The sequence below is a fragment of the Bufo gargarizans genome, chromosome 7 (genome assembly GCF_014858855.1).
Source record: "Bufo gargarizans isolate SCDJY-AF-19 chromosome 7, ASM1485885v1, whole genome shotgun sequence".
NCBI lineage: Eukaryota > Metazoa > Chordata > Amphibia > Anura > Bufonidae > Bufo > Bufo gargarizans.
Genome location: NC_058086.1, coordinates 70841126 through 70855273, shown reverse-complemented (window position 1 = coordinate 70855273; position 14148 = coordinate 70841126).

The following is a 14148-nucleotide window of genomic DNA, read 5'->3' as shown; positions in this document are numbered from 1 at the left end:
ATAACACTTAATGTCTTATAAATGTCTCTGTGTGTAAACCGCAAATGTTTACTTGTTTATTAAATCATATTAGTCATTGTCTATCCCAAAAATGATTTCTTACCTCGTGGATTTTTCTTTCCTTTTAATGCCAAACATTATTTTATCTAATAAAAATGTGATCATATATGAATTGTGCAAACCTCACAGTAAAATGAAATGTTAACAGGAAAACTTTACAATTAATGTGAAGGTACTAAATCAGGTCTACGTGTATTAAGGGATTCTAGGCTCTGATTTATGACTCCACATTAATAACTTGTAGTATAATAATTAGACCCAGAAGAAAGGATGTCAAACATCAAGAAGCATTTATTCCCTAAGTCATACTGAAAGTCTAAGTCATGGTGAAAATGATGGTACAATGGCATGTTTTAATTAGATGCCTGTGGCTGCAATTTTTGTCAAATTGACAATGGGAAGTGCACTCATATTGGAAAGATCATCTCAGCAACTGATGGTGAACCTTTCATATTCTGAAATTCTCTTTACAGAGAAGCTCTTACCACTACAGTTCTTCATAAAAGGGGTTTTCCTATCATATATAGTGACAGCATATTGTTAGGGTATGCCATCTCTTAAAGGGGTATTTCCATCTTGGATATTGATAACATATCACTAGTATATGCCATCAATGTCAGATGGGTAGGGGGTCCCACCTTTGGGACTTGTTTCCATATCCAAGCCATTTTTTTTTGCAAATCTGACATGTGTCACTTTATGTGGTGATAAATTTAAAACACTTTTACTTACCCAAGCCATTCTTAGATTGTTTTCTCGTCACATTGTGTACTTCATGACAATGGTAATCAAATTTACCATAGTCATGAAGTACACAATGTGACGAGAAAACAATCTTAGAATGGCTTGGATAAGTAAAAGTGTTTTAAATTTATCACCACATAAAGTGACACATGTCAGATTTGCAAAAAAAATGGCTTGGATATGGAAACAAGTCCCAAAGGTGGGATCCCCTACCCATTTGACATTGATGGCATATACTAGTGATATGTTATCAATATCCAAGATGGAAATACCCCTTTAAGAGATGGCATACCCTAACAATATTTCATTTTTATTAATAAAAAAATACCAAATTTACCTTGAATTATGAAAAATTCGCAATTTTCCAAATTTCAATTTCTCTGCTTTTATAACAGATAGTGATACCTCCTAAAATAGTTATTACTTAACATTTCCCATATGTCTACTTCATGTTTGGCTCATTTTGTAAATAAAGATAATGGTTTGATTGGCACTATTTTGGGGTGCATATGACTTTTTGATCGCTTGCTATTACACTTTTTGTGATGTAAGGTGACAAAAATTGCTTTTTTGACATTGTTTCTATTTTATCATTTTACGGTGCTCACCTGAGGGGTTAGGTCATGTGGTATTTTTAAGGATCAGGTAATTACGGACGCAGCGATACCTAATATGTCTACTTTTAAATTTATTTTTAATAAAAGCATTTTTTAAACAAATAAAAATCATGTTTTAGTGTCTCCATAGTCTGAGAGCCATAGTATTTTTATTTCTTGGGAGATTGTCTTAGGTAGGGGCTAATTTTTTGCGGGATGAGGTGACGGTTAGATTGGTACTATTTTGAGGGGCATACACCTTTTTGATCGCTTGGTGTTGCACTTTTAGTGATGTCAAGTAACAAAAAAAATTATTTTTAGCACAGTTATTATTTTATTTTTTTGACGGTTTTCACTTGAGGGGTTAGGTCATGTGATATTTTTATAGAGCCGATCGATACGGGTGCGCAATACCTAATATGTCTACTTTTCTTTTTTTTCTCTATTTTCTTGTAATTTTTTTAACTTTATTTTGGGAAAAGGAAACTTTTTTTTTTATTACTTGACACTTTGAATTTTTCACTTTATTTTTTGTCCCACTCTGGGACTTCAACTTTTGGGGGTCTTATGCCCTTTACAATGCATTTCAATACTTCTCTATTGTAATGCATTATCTGTAAGTGTAATAAGTGTATTACACACTGTAATACACTTACAGCTTCCTGCCTGTGAGATCCAGGGGGCTGGATCTCACAGGATGTCACGGAAGGCAGCCACAATGCTTAAGGAAGGCATCAGGCTGCCTTCCCTGCCATTGGGTTCCTGTCACAAGCAGCAAGGGGACCCGATGGCCACCCCGCACCTGGCATGATCCCTCACTGCCGCGATCAGCGCTGACGGCGGCAGTGCGAGGGTTAATACACCGGCATCAGTGTTTTCACCGATTCCGGCGCATATAGCAGGGTCCGGCTATCAGTAACTTCCAGACCCCTTCCGCTGATCGGGCGGGAGCAGCTCCTGTACCCGCCTGATCAGCATGGTGTACATTTATGTCACTGGACCTTGAGTCACGTCCAGGTATGACGTACATGTACTTCATGGGTCCTTATGGGGTTTATGATCAGTAGGGGGCCTAACCTCTGAAAACCCCATCAATGCTACCAATGAAGGAGCCAGAGCTATGAATCAGCGCTCCTGCCCCATCACTTCATTGGGACAATGCTGCAATTCTCTTCACAGTCTAGTGTCCAGGGGACCCACTGTGCAAGGAAAAAACAGAGAGATAGACACACCACCTCGGCACTGCGACCCCTTTATTCAATTTTTTTAACCATGCAGGTCTATGAAAAATTAACTTAAATAACGATAAATGTGTGCTAAACACACAAGATTCTTGATAATTACTTACAAATGAAAATAATTAAAATAGACAAATGTTTATCTAAAACAAGGCTCGCTATGAGCTTCCATTAACTTTATTGTCTGAAAACACGGTTAACGCTAAAGATCATTTGTCATCATTGTTTCTGTGTTATAAAGAATATTTCTCAATTACTGAATAATGACATGACATTTAATTTTTAATAACGGAAATTCATCATGTTTAATATTAATTAGTAATCAGTGACCACAGACATAACAATGTGCAAAAATATGTGCTGATGATTAAATGGGACAAGGCCTTGCTACAAATAAAGAATACCCAGGAGATGCCTAAATAAAAATAACATTACAATACCTAAACTGATATTCTTATGTATGACATGTCTGTTTTAGAAAGTATTGCCTCCGCTTTGTAAGAACAATTCTGTCTATTCTTATGACTCTATGTTCTGCCATTTCTTTATTATTCTTGCTAGAAGTTATGAATGAATTACTAGCAGTTTGCAGTAAAGATCCAGATGGGTGTTACCAACTGGGAGTGTGTCCCTGCACAGTCTGACACTAGTAACTCTGATTGGATTGACACACCCCTAACTGGTAACACCCATCTAGACCTTCATTGAAAACTGGTAGCAACTCATTCATAATTTCTAGCAAGAATAATAAAGGAAAGGCACAATATAGAGTCATAGATGCTCCAGAATTGTTATTACAAGGGTCATGCAAGTAGTTACTAAAACAGACATATCAAGAGAGGTGATGGGTCCTCTTTAATTATGGGTTTTGCTAGTTTAGCATCCTTAGGACAGTCGAGGTGTACAAGAACTTACTAAACTCAGGTTTGTATCGTAATTGGTCATGAGAGCTAGAGGAGGGAGGTGAAGCAAAGGCAGTTTGCATGACATCCTGTGACCAGATTTACGCAGCTGAGATTGTATGGATTCAATTGATAGCAGAGACATCAAATTCTTGTCACAGTATGCTCTGCTGCTGAATAAACCGAGCTTCACATAGAAAGATTACCTATTTGATACCTATATTTTATTATCTGGATATACACTTTCATTTCAACAATTTAGTTTTTTACCATAGTTTTTTGCAGTTTTTTGAGCCAAAGAAATGGGTTGGAAGGGAATAACTAATACTTCTTGCTGGGTCCACTTTTGGCTTTGCCACAAAAAGCCATATGAGAACCCAAACCTTAGAAAAGTTTAATTTAAATGATAAAATGGAGATAGCTACATTTTAATAACTGAGTAATGTCAACAAGTCTGAATTTTAACTTTAAAGGGTTGTAAGGCTAAGGACATCTTCAGGGTAATTTTTTATGATTGCATTTTACTCATTTTGGGCTAAAGTCATTTTATTAATTGGTCATTATTAAAAATTCTAAGCGGTTTTTGTGATACAGGGGTTAAATTTCAATCTATTTGCACTGAAAGTGTAACTTTCTGAGTCATATCAAGAGACACCTATTAATGAAGGGCCCAAAACGCATACAGGTGATTGCAGGTGCACACCCAGAACAATGTACATTGATAAAACAACAAATAGCACACTGCTTTCAAAAATTCATAAAATATGTATCTTTATAGTTAACATGTAGTTAAAAAGACATGTATATGGTATTAATATCCAAAACCACAAGGAGGTGAAAAAATATGGTTATATTACAAATATTATGAGATGTAATGGGGACACAAATAAATTCACACTGTGGTACATACACACTAACCAAAATATTGTACAATATACAGACCCAAAAAGAGCACTTCCACAGGACCCCCCCAACACGTGTTTTGTGTTAGCTTCCTCAGAGGAATAAAGGAATACTGGAAGATGGCAGGTATAGTATAGTCAGCCTAAACCAATAGGGAAGGTTTGCACATGTGACTGGCAATAAGGTTGTTGTGACCTCCCATATGGAATAAAAACACATTGATCCAAAAATAATGGTACCTCGGCACCTTCCTGGAGCACGCTATACGAGCAGCCTGACATCACATGCTGGACATACCGTGTGACTAGGGGCTCAAGTGAGCTGCAGACCAGGAGATTAGGGCCAGCCAAGTCAACAAAACAAAGAAATAGAGAAACACTCAGGCGGATGTGGACCAGGAGGGGAAAGCATTACCGCAAATCTAAAGTGAGCAAACGTAGTGTGACACATCGGCACCAATCATGTAATCTGGTGGGGGAGTGGCACGTTGACATCAACAGGAGAGGGAGGCCTGGGCATAGGGAAAAATCTGATGTGAAAGTAGACGCCATATTAAGAAGGGCAAACTGTATGTCTTTTTAACTACATGTTAACTATTATAATAATGTTAACTAAGATACATATTTTATCAATTTATGGAAGCAGTGTGCTATTTGTTGTAGTTTGTATTTGTAGTTTGTTTTTTGAGTCCTATCAGATGAAAGCTCATGTACAGCTCTTATCTCTGATCTCCTGACCTCATAAACATTCATTACAGCTAAATTGTTATAAAACTGATAAGAATATGGCTTAAATGAGTGTTTATGAGGTCAAGAGATCAGAGAGAAAAGAGCTAGAGTCTTGGTCTACAGGATTCAGAGAGTAAATAAAAAGTGATAATCTGCAAATAGACTGAAATTTTAACCCTGTATCACAAAAACTGCTGAAAATTATTAATAAAGACCAGCTGCAAAAATGATTTTTTTAGGCACAAATTAAATAGAATGCAATAATATTATAGTATAATATTATAGTATTATGAATAATTCTACACACCACTTTTTGTATTCCCTGCATTACTGTGCTTATGATGAAGTTTTATATTCCCTAGATTAAGGTATTTACAGATGATCATTATCGATTTTGGTAGCAAAATTACTTTCTAATGGAAAGATTTATTTTCCTTAGTAAATAGTCAGCAAATTAAAGGTATTTTATATTTTTTTAACCCCACACAACCCATTTAAACAAACAGATAAAGGACATACAGTACACAAGGTTAAAGGGAATCTGTCACCATGATCTTGAACTATTATCTGCAGTACAACTTGAATAGTACTGCAGATATGGAGTCCATGTCACAATTTTTTCTTATTTTCTTACTTTCTCCTGTTTCCCTAGTGTCATCACTCAAAGCTGCCTTGAAATACACAGTGTGGACTGTTGTGCCAACCTAAAATAATGAAGAGGACTCTCACATGCACGCACATCAGTCCTGACAATGTATTTAAATGCAGCTTTGAACTCAGACAGCATGTGAACAGGTAGAAGCATGAATATAAATAATTGGTATCTGGACTCCATATCTACTGTACTACTCATCTACTACTGCAGATAATAGTGCACGATCACGGTGACAGATTCCCTTTAACATGTTTCACTATAACAACTATAGGTAATTTATCTGCTAAGTAGAGAATTTCTTTACTTTTTGATGAGATTTAGTAGCTTCTTGATGAAATATTGCAGGACTTTTAAATCAACACGCACATGCCTGTGTTAATGAATTGCAAAATGAATTCCTTCAGGTGCTAAAGTAAACTTTACAAAAATATCAATTAGCTTGTTCTACTAAATGTTACAAATTCAGAAACACCTGTCATCACAAAAAAAATCCAGAAATAACCAAGTAAAATGTCCTAAGGACGTAATTGTCTGTTAAATTTGATTGCTCCGTTTATGAAAATCACCACTTGAAGCGTTTCTAAACCAACCAATCTCAAAGATAACTCCAACCTACACCTTAAATAATATCTTTAAGGGTACAGGTACAGTGATCCAGAGAGGAGGATCAGAGTAGTGCTAGTGATTTTGATTATGGTAATAGTACTCATGGTGGCAGTTCTCACCCTGTCTCCTTAGGGTCATGCAGTAAATGGAGGGCACACCATTTCTTGTTCTTGGTATACACTGGTAGTGGTGGCTCCTTCCTGATGTTAGATGGGGTTCCCTTGTTGTTAGGTAGATGAGTGCAAGGCAGGACTCCATGGGAGTTCAGGCAATGCAATGGTAGCATCAGTGCAGATGTTGGGTGCAAAGCAATGAGACGGCAAGTGTAATATAACAAGTCCAATAAGTTTTATTGAGGTATTCTTGGCAAATAACACTTGTGAATTTAAGTCTCTCCAAAAACAAGCAAATAATCTTTCTGAAAAAGTTCTGATAAGGTTTTAACTAACATTGCATGTGAGATTAGAAGAAATAAAGGAGAGGGTATTTTAATTACTGATCCTATGGAATCCCCAGATAAAGCGGTTGTGAAATTTGGGGAGGGAGAACCTGACATTTTATATTTTAACTTTGTAAGTACAACAGTGCTTCACCATTGTATACTGTTCTTCTATCCTTGCGTTTAACATTCAGGAGTGAATCCAGGTGGAAACTATTGCACTTGGCAACAAACAAGGTGTAGAAAAACATCAACGGCACTGGAGTTATAGTAAACATTACCCTTTTCAGCAATAATTAATCCTCGCAGTGGTCCTCTGGGGCACTGCATTGGCAGAATGGGTGGTGGGCCTGCGGTCAAACTACAGATGTAATGCTGCCGAAGAATGCACAACCCTGCTGGCCAAAGCTCCTTAGCATTAGATTGCTAGAGTAAGAGGAGAGAAGCAATCACATAGCATTTTGTGTTTCCTCATTACTGGAGAGAGGCTCAATAGAAAGTCTATGAGCTTGTTTGGATTCCGTTTTCTGTAGAGAAGAAGAAAGCACTATATATAAGTGCTAATTTCTCCTGGTTCTAGCTATTGGTAGGGGTCTCAGCACTTAGACCCCCAGGGGTCTGATATACATCTATGGCATATACATATCTATCTATCTTTGATATGTATCTATGGCATATCAAAGTTTTTTTTTAAAGTTCATTAAAATTTTAAACTTCCCAAAAGTGGGGCCCTTATGGTATAGCGATCAAATCGATGGACCATAGCAGTTACACCATTTGGAGATCAACATTTCTATGTATTTCTTCTTATGGTAGTAAATTTTAAAAAATATGTTGAGGATTCTTGCTATGATTTTAGTATTTAATTACAGATAAATAGACAAGAATACCTGTGTCAATTAGTTGAACAAAACAATCAATGTGATTTTGATTGTTAAAAAAAACTTTACTTGCACCAATATTTTGTTGCCTGGACATGTTATTATTAGGGTTGGGCGAACCCGAACTGAAAAGTTCGAGTTCGTACCGAACTTTAGTATTTTTGGACCCTGGACCTGAACACAAACTTTTCAGTAAAAGTTCGGATTCGAGTTCGGTGTTCGGCGATTTATTGGCGCTTTTTGAAAGGCTACAAAGCAGCCAATCAACAAGCGTTTTACTCTGGTACCCTTAGAAGCCATCACAACCTACTAATGGCATGGCTGTTGGCCAGTGCAGCATGTGACCCATCCTCTATATAAGCTGGAGTCACGCAGCACTGCACGTCACTCTGCACTGATTAGTGTAGGAATAGGATGCTGCTGCTGCGAGGGAGAGAATAGGAAAGAATCTTTAATCTGAAGTGCTTGTTAACTCAGCGATCTACATAGATTTAGTTTTGTGGGTGCAGTGCACAATCTTTTTACCCTGCCCTGAGCCCAGTGACACAGAAAAAGAACTTTTTGGCTGTGGCTGTTCCACAGTTTGTCATGCCCAGCCGCCACTACTTTTCCAGGTGAGCCATCCCTTCCCTGCACAACCAAGTGGGGGACAAAATCAGGTGTGCACTGCGCAACGTCATCTGTGGCAAGGTCCACCTAACTATGCTTATGTTGACCAGTACTCAAGGTCAGGGACTTTATATCTCCCTAAAGGCACACTAAGTAAATGCAGTGGCAGCTGGGCCTGAGGCGGAAAGCAGTTTGGTGCATGTCCCTCCACCACCGAGGATTTCAGGGCGCTTTAGTTTGCCTCCTGTTGCTTCCTCCTCCTATTCCGCTACCTAATCCTCTACTGCCTCCTCATCCAGTCAGCGTAACACCTTCACCATCAACTTCAGCACAGCCAGGGGTAAACTACAGCAGGCAGTTTTAAAACGTATCTGTTTAGGGGACAAACCCCACACCTCGCAGGAGCTGTGGACGGGCATGGAACAACATACCGATGAGTGGTTGGTGCTAATGAGCCTGAAACCCGGCATGGTGGTGTGCGATAATGGGCGAAATCTCGTAGCAGCTCTGGGACTAGCCGGTTTGACGCACATCCCTTGCTTAGCGCATGTGCTGAATTTGGTGGTGCAGAGGTTCCTTACCTTGATATGTTAGAGCTGCTGCATAAAGTGCAGGCCATCTGTGCGTGATTTCGGCATTCTCACCCTGCTGCTGCTCCTCGCTTGTCAGCGCTGCAGCGTAACTTCGGCCTTCCCACTCACCGCCTCATACGCGACGTGCCTACAAGGTGGAACTCCACCTTGCACATGCTGGCTAGACTTTGCGAGCAGCAGCAGGCAATAATGGAGTTTCAGCTGCAGCACGCAGAGGTGAGTCGCTATGCGGAACAGCACCACTTCACCACTAATGACTGGGCCTCCATGCGAGACCTGTGTTCCTTGTTGCGCTGTTTCAAATACTCCACCAACATGGCCAGTGCCGATAATGCCATTCTCAGCGTTACTATCCCACTTCTATGCCTCCTTAAAAAAAATGCTTCTGGCTATGATGAAATAGGTTGTGGCACAGGAGGAGGAGTTAGGAAGAGGGATCATTTCATAGGGTTTCTGGCCAGTCATTCACAAGTGGCTCTGAGGGTGGGTTTCTGCACCCACAAACGCCAGGTACACAATTGTCCAGCCAGGGCACAGTTCTGGAGGATGACGAAGTGGAGGATGAGGAGATGGAAGAGGAGGAACCGTGTTCACAGCAGGGTGGGACCCAAACCAGCTCATAGCCATCACTGGTGCGTTGCTGGGGAATACAGAGGACAGCTTGTCATTGCCTCTGTGCAGCCTGGCACGCATAAGAGATTACATGCTGCAGTTTCTCCGCAACAACCGCCGAGTTGCCCACATTCTAACTTGTGCTGATTACAGGATAGCGACGCTGCTGGATCCCCATTACAAGGACAACGTGCTGTCCTTAATTCCGTCACTGGAGCATGATCGTAATATGCCCGGGTACAAGCGCATGCTGGTAGACGCGCTGCTGCTTGCATTCCCACCTGACAGTGGGGGCACAGTGGAAGTACAAGGCGAAGGCAGAGGAGGAGAAAGAGGTCGCCAACGCAGCTGGGGCACCACCAGCACCTCAGCAGGCAGGGTTAACATGGTCGAAATGTGGAAAAGCTTTGTTAGCAGGCCACAACAATCAGCACCACTAGCTGATATGGAACATCTTAGCAGGAGGCAGCATTTCAGCAACATGGTGAAGCAGTATGTGTGCACACGCTACACATACTGAATGACGAGTCTGCCCCCTTCAACTTCTGGGTCTCTAAATTGGGTGCATGGACTGAGCGTGCCCTTTACGCCTTGGAGGTGCTGGCCTGCCCTGCAGCCAGTGTATTGTCTGAACGTGTGTTTAGCACGGCAGGGGGCGTTATCACAGACAAGCGCAGCCGCCTGTTCACAGCCAATGTGGACAAGCTCACGTTCATTAAAATGAACCAGGCATGGATCCCACAGCACTTGTCCATACCTTGTGCAGAATAGACATGTATACCGGCCTTACCCAGCCATTGTTATACTACAGCGCAATTGCTCATTGTTGTATTTTGGATATTTCCCACTCTTTTGGAGTGTACCCTTATCAAAATAAAAAATAAAAAATAAAACCAAGAACCAGTGTTGGCTACCTCATCCTCCTCCATGCCACTTCCACCTACACCGCTACGTCCACCGCCTCCTCAACCTCCTACTCCATATTGACGTACACCTCATAAATCAAGATTTATATTTTTTATTTGTACTTATTTTATGTCATTTCACTAATTTGTCTGTTACATATTCGGGTGAAATTCACAAATTTTGGGGTGTGATATACCCCTGCTCTACCTAGTGGACAAATAAAAACATTTCAATAATTTGTCTGTTACATTCTCGGGTGAAATTCACCAATTTTTGGCTGTAATTTGCCACTGCTATACCTAGTAGGCAGGTAAAAAAATTTAACTAATGTGTCTGTTACATTATCGGGTGAAATGCACCAATTTGTGGCTGTGATATACCCCTGCTCTACCTTGTAGACAGGTAAATAAAAATCACAAATTTGTCTGTTACATTCTCGGGTGAAATTCACCAAATTTTGGCTGTCATATACCCCTGCTTTTCCTAGTAAACAGGTATACATATTTCACTAATTTGTCTGTTACATTCTCAGATGAAATTCACAATTTTTTGGCTGTGATATACCCCTGCTATACCTAGTAGACAGGCAAAAACATTTCACTAATTTGTCTGTTACATTTTCGGGTAAAATTCACAAATTTTTCGCTGTGATATACCCCTGCTATACCTAGTAGACAGGTAAAAACATTTCACTAATTCGTCTGTTACATTTTTTGGTGACATTTGACAATTTTTGCCGTGATTAAACCCCTGCTCTGCATAGGTGACAGGGACATAAATTTCAAAAAATCGTCTGTTACATTGTCAGGTGACATTTTATCAATTTTGCCATATACAAACCCCTGCTCTGCATAGGTGACAGGGAATAAAATTTCAAAAATTCTTCTTTAATTGACACATGCCGCCTCCGCAACTTCTAAGCTTCGGCTTCAATAATTTGTCTCACTTTTAAGCTCGATTAACATTTAATTTTATTCATTGACCTCCCTTGGATGAAGTATCCCTTTCTCACACTCCCTATTTGGTGTGGAACCCTGATTCGCCGCAAACCATGATCAACATGGCTGGCGCAGAAAAGAACATTGAAAGTTGATGAAGATATCCATTTGGATCGTGAACATCATGGGGACGTGCGACATGGTGGGGCAGTATGTGTGCACACGCCTACACGTACTGACTGATGGGTCTGCCCCCTTCAACTTCTGGGTCTCCAAATTGAGGACATGGCCTGAGCTTGCCTTTTATGCCTTGGAGGTGTTGGCCTGCCCTGCAGCCTGTGCATTGTCTTAAAGTGTGTTTAGCACAACTGGAGGGGGTTATCACAGGTTATATTTCCCAATGTTTTGGGGTGTACCCTAATTTAAACAAAAAAAATAAAACCAAAAACCAGTGTAGGCTACCTCCTCCTTCTTCAAAGCTGCTTCCACCTACACCACCACATCCACTGTCTCCTCAACCTCCTACTCCACATGTTCATCGTCTGCCTAGATCAAGATTATTATTTTTAATTTTTACGTATTTTATGTTATTTAAAGTCATTTCCCTATCCACATTTGTTTGCAGAGCACTTGCCATGCTCTTAACCACATTTTACTGCCATTTGTAGCCCTCTAGCCCTTTCCATTACATTTTTAGAGCCATTTTAGTGCTCAAAAGTTCGGGCCCCAATTGACTCTAATGGGGTTCGGGGTCAAGTTCGGGCCTCGAACTCGAACTTTTTTGTGAAGTTCGGCCGAACCCGTCGAACCCAAACATCCAGATGTCTGCTTAACTCTAGTTATTATCCATTCTTAGCTTTAATGCCTCCATTTAGCTTAGCTTATTGTCAGCTGAACTTGCTTCTTTTTTTTTTTGGGCTGGAACTGGGAGACAATCTAATGTGTATGGGGTCCTCTCGACACTTCCCTAACAGATGATGTTGGGGTAGAGAAGGGCTGAGCATGCCATAGGGAGATGACACTGCATAGCAGCCTTCTCCTCCCCCCTATTGAAAACACACAAGGTTGAACATGCATATGTGCTGAGAATTTGGGGGAATATAGTTAATGCTAAAAGCTATTGAAAATGTGTCAGCACCTTTGCTTGTAATGGGTAAAGAGTGCCGATTGTCTAAAAGATCTTACTTAACTAATGACACACATCCCCCTTAAAAGAATACCCGAATATTTCATCATATAGCCTATTTTAAAATCCCTTTAAGTTAATAAATATGAAATAAATCCATCTAATATTGGGTCATGCTATATGATATTTATCATTCTCAGTATTGTCTGCAGTTTTCTAGTCCTCATTAGTATTGCCCTGATTTTTCACACCAAAGGAATGATCTTGGATGGGTTTAAAATGAAGAAGGTAATCTGGTCTGGACAACAAATTTTGGTAGTGGTCTTCTAGTATCTATCTCTTATCCCAAGACTGGTCTTAAATCCCCCGAAGCATTCCACACAATTCTACAGTAGCCAGTAAAATCAAAGGGCCATGTATGCATGAAGGCACTTGGTTATAATAAATGATAGCTATTCTTGAACCGGTCATACTATTTTATCAATATAATTGCTGTTAGGCTCTCTTGAAAGTAGGGAAACAAATCAACAATATAACAGTCTATAAAAACAGAATTTATTTTAACCAAATTAAAGCTAAATCTATAAGGGCTTTCCCTGAAGAAAACGGAGGTGGATTTAAGCTTGGAGCGGATCAGAATTGGTTAGGTTGGGTTTGTGTAGCTTTTATATAAATATATTATAGTCTGAAAAGCTGTTTTTGCCGTCAAAAACACAAACCTGATGGAAACCTTACAGACCCACTAGACGCCAATGGGATCTGGCAAGACTTGTTACATTCTGTTTTAAAATTGATCTTTCATGGCTGTATTAATATCAAAAGCCATGTCATTAAAGGGGTTGTCCAAGATTTTTTTACGAATAACTTATCCTATCCTAACCAGCTCTGATCAGCAGTTTGAGAAGAAACTGGCACTCGCAGTAGCTGCGCAGCCTTCTTTTAGCTCACTGAGCACAGCACCATACATTGTATGGCGCCTATGCTTGGTATTGCAGCTCAGCCCTATTCACTTGAATAGGGCTGAGCTGTGCTTAGGCCATGTGACCAATGAACATGGCTTAGGCAAAGCTGGAAGAAGGCCACGGCACTACTGCAAGCATTGGGCCTTCCCAAACAGCTTATCAACGGGGGTCCTGGGTTTTAAAACCCCACCAATCAGATACTGATGGCCTTTCCAGAAGATGTGAAGAGACATCTATTATTTGTACTAGAAATTTATTATTATTTAACCTTTGGGGACACAGTTATAAAAAAAAAAAAAAAAGATTGAATTATTTCATGGAGAATGCAAATATTTTATAAAATTGACATGTCAGAAGAGGTGACAGGTCCTCTTTCCATAGTAAATCTAAAGAGAATTGGAAGTGGTATGATAAACGCCAATAATAAGCAGTAAAATGTAAAACATAATCAAAAATTAAGTCAAAAATTTAAAAGGTAAAATGATGAAATAAGAAAAAATAAGAAAAAAAAAGAAAAAAAAATACCCTAAGTGCAAATTACGCCAAAGAACATAATGCATTTTTGTATATCTCCATCATACAAATAAGCAGTTGCTACTACAGCTCTGCCTACAGCACATATATAATCATTTTTCTGTCTGGGTTTTTAG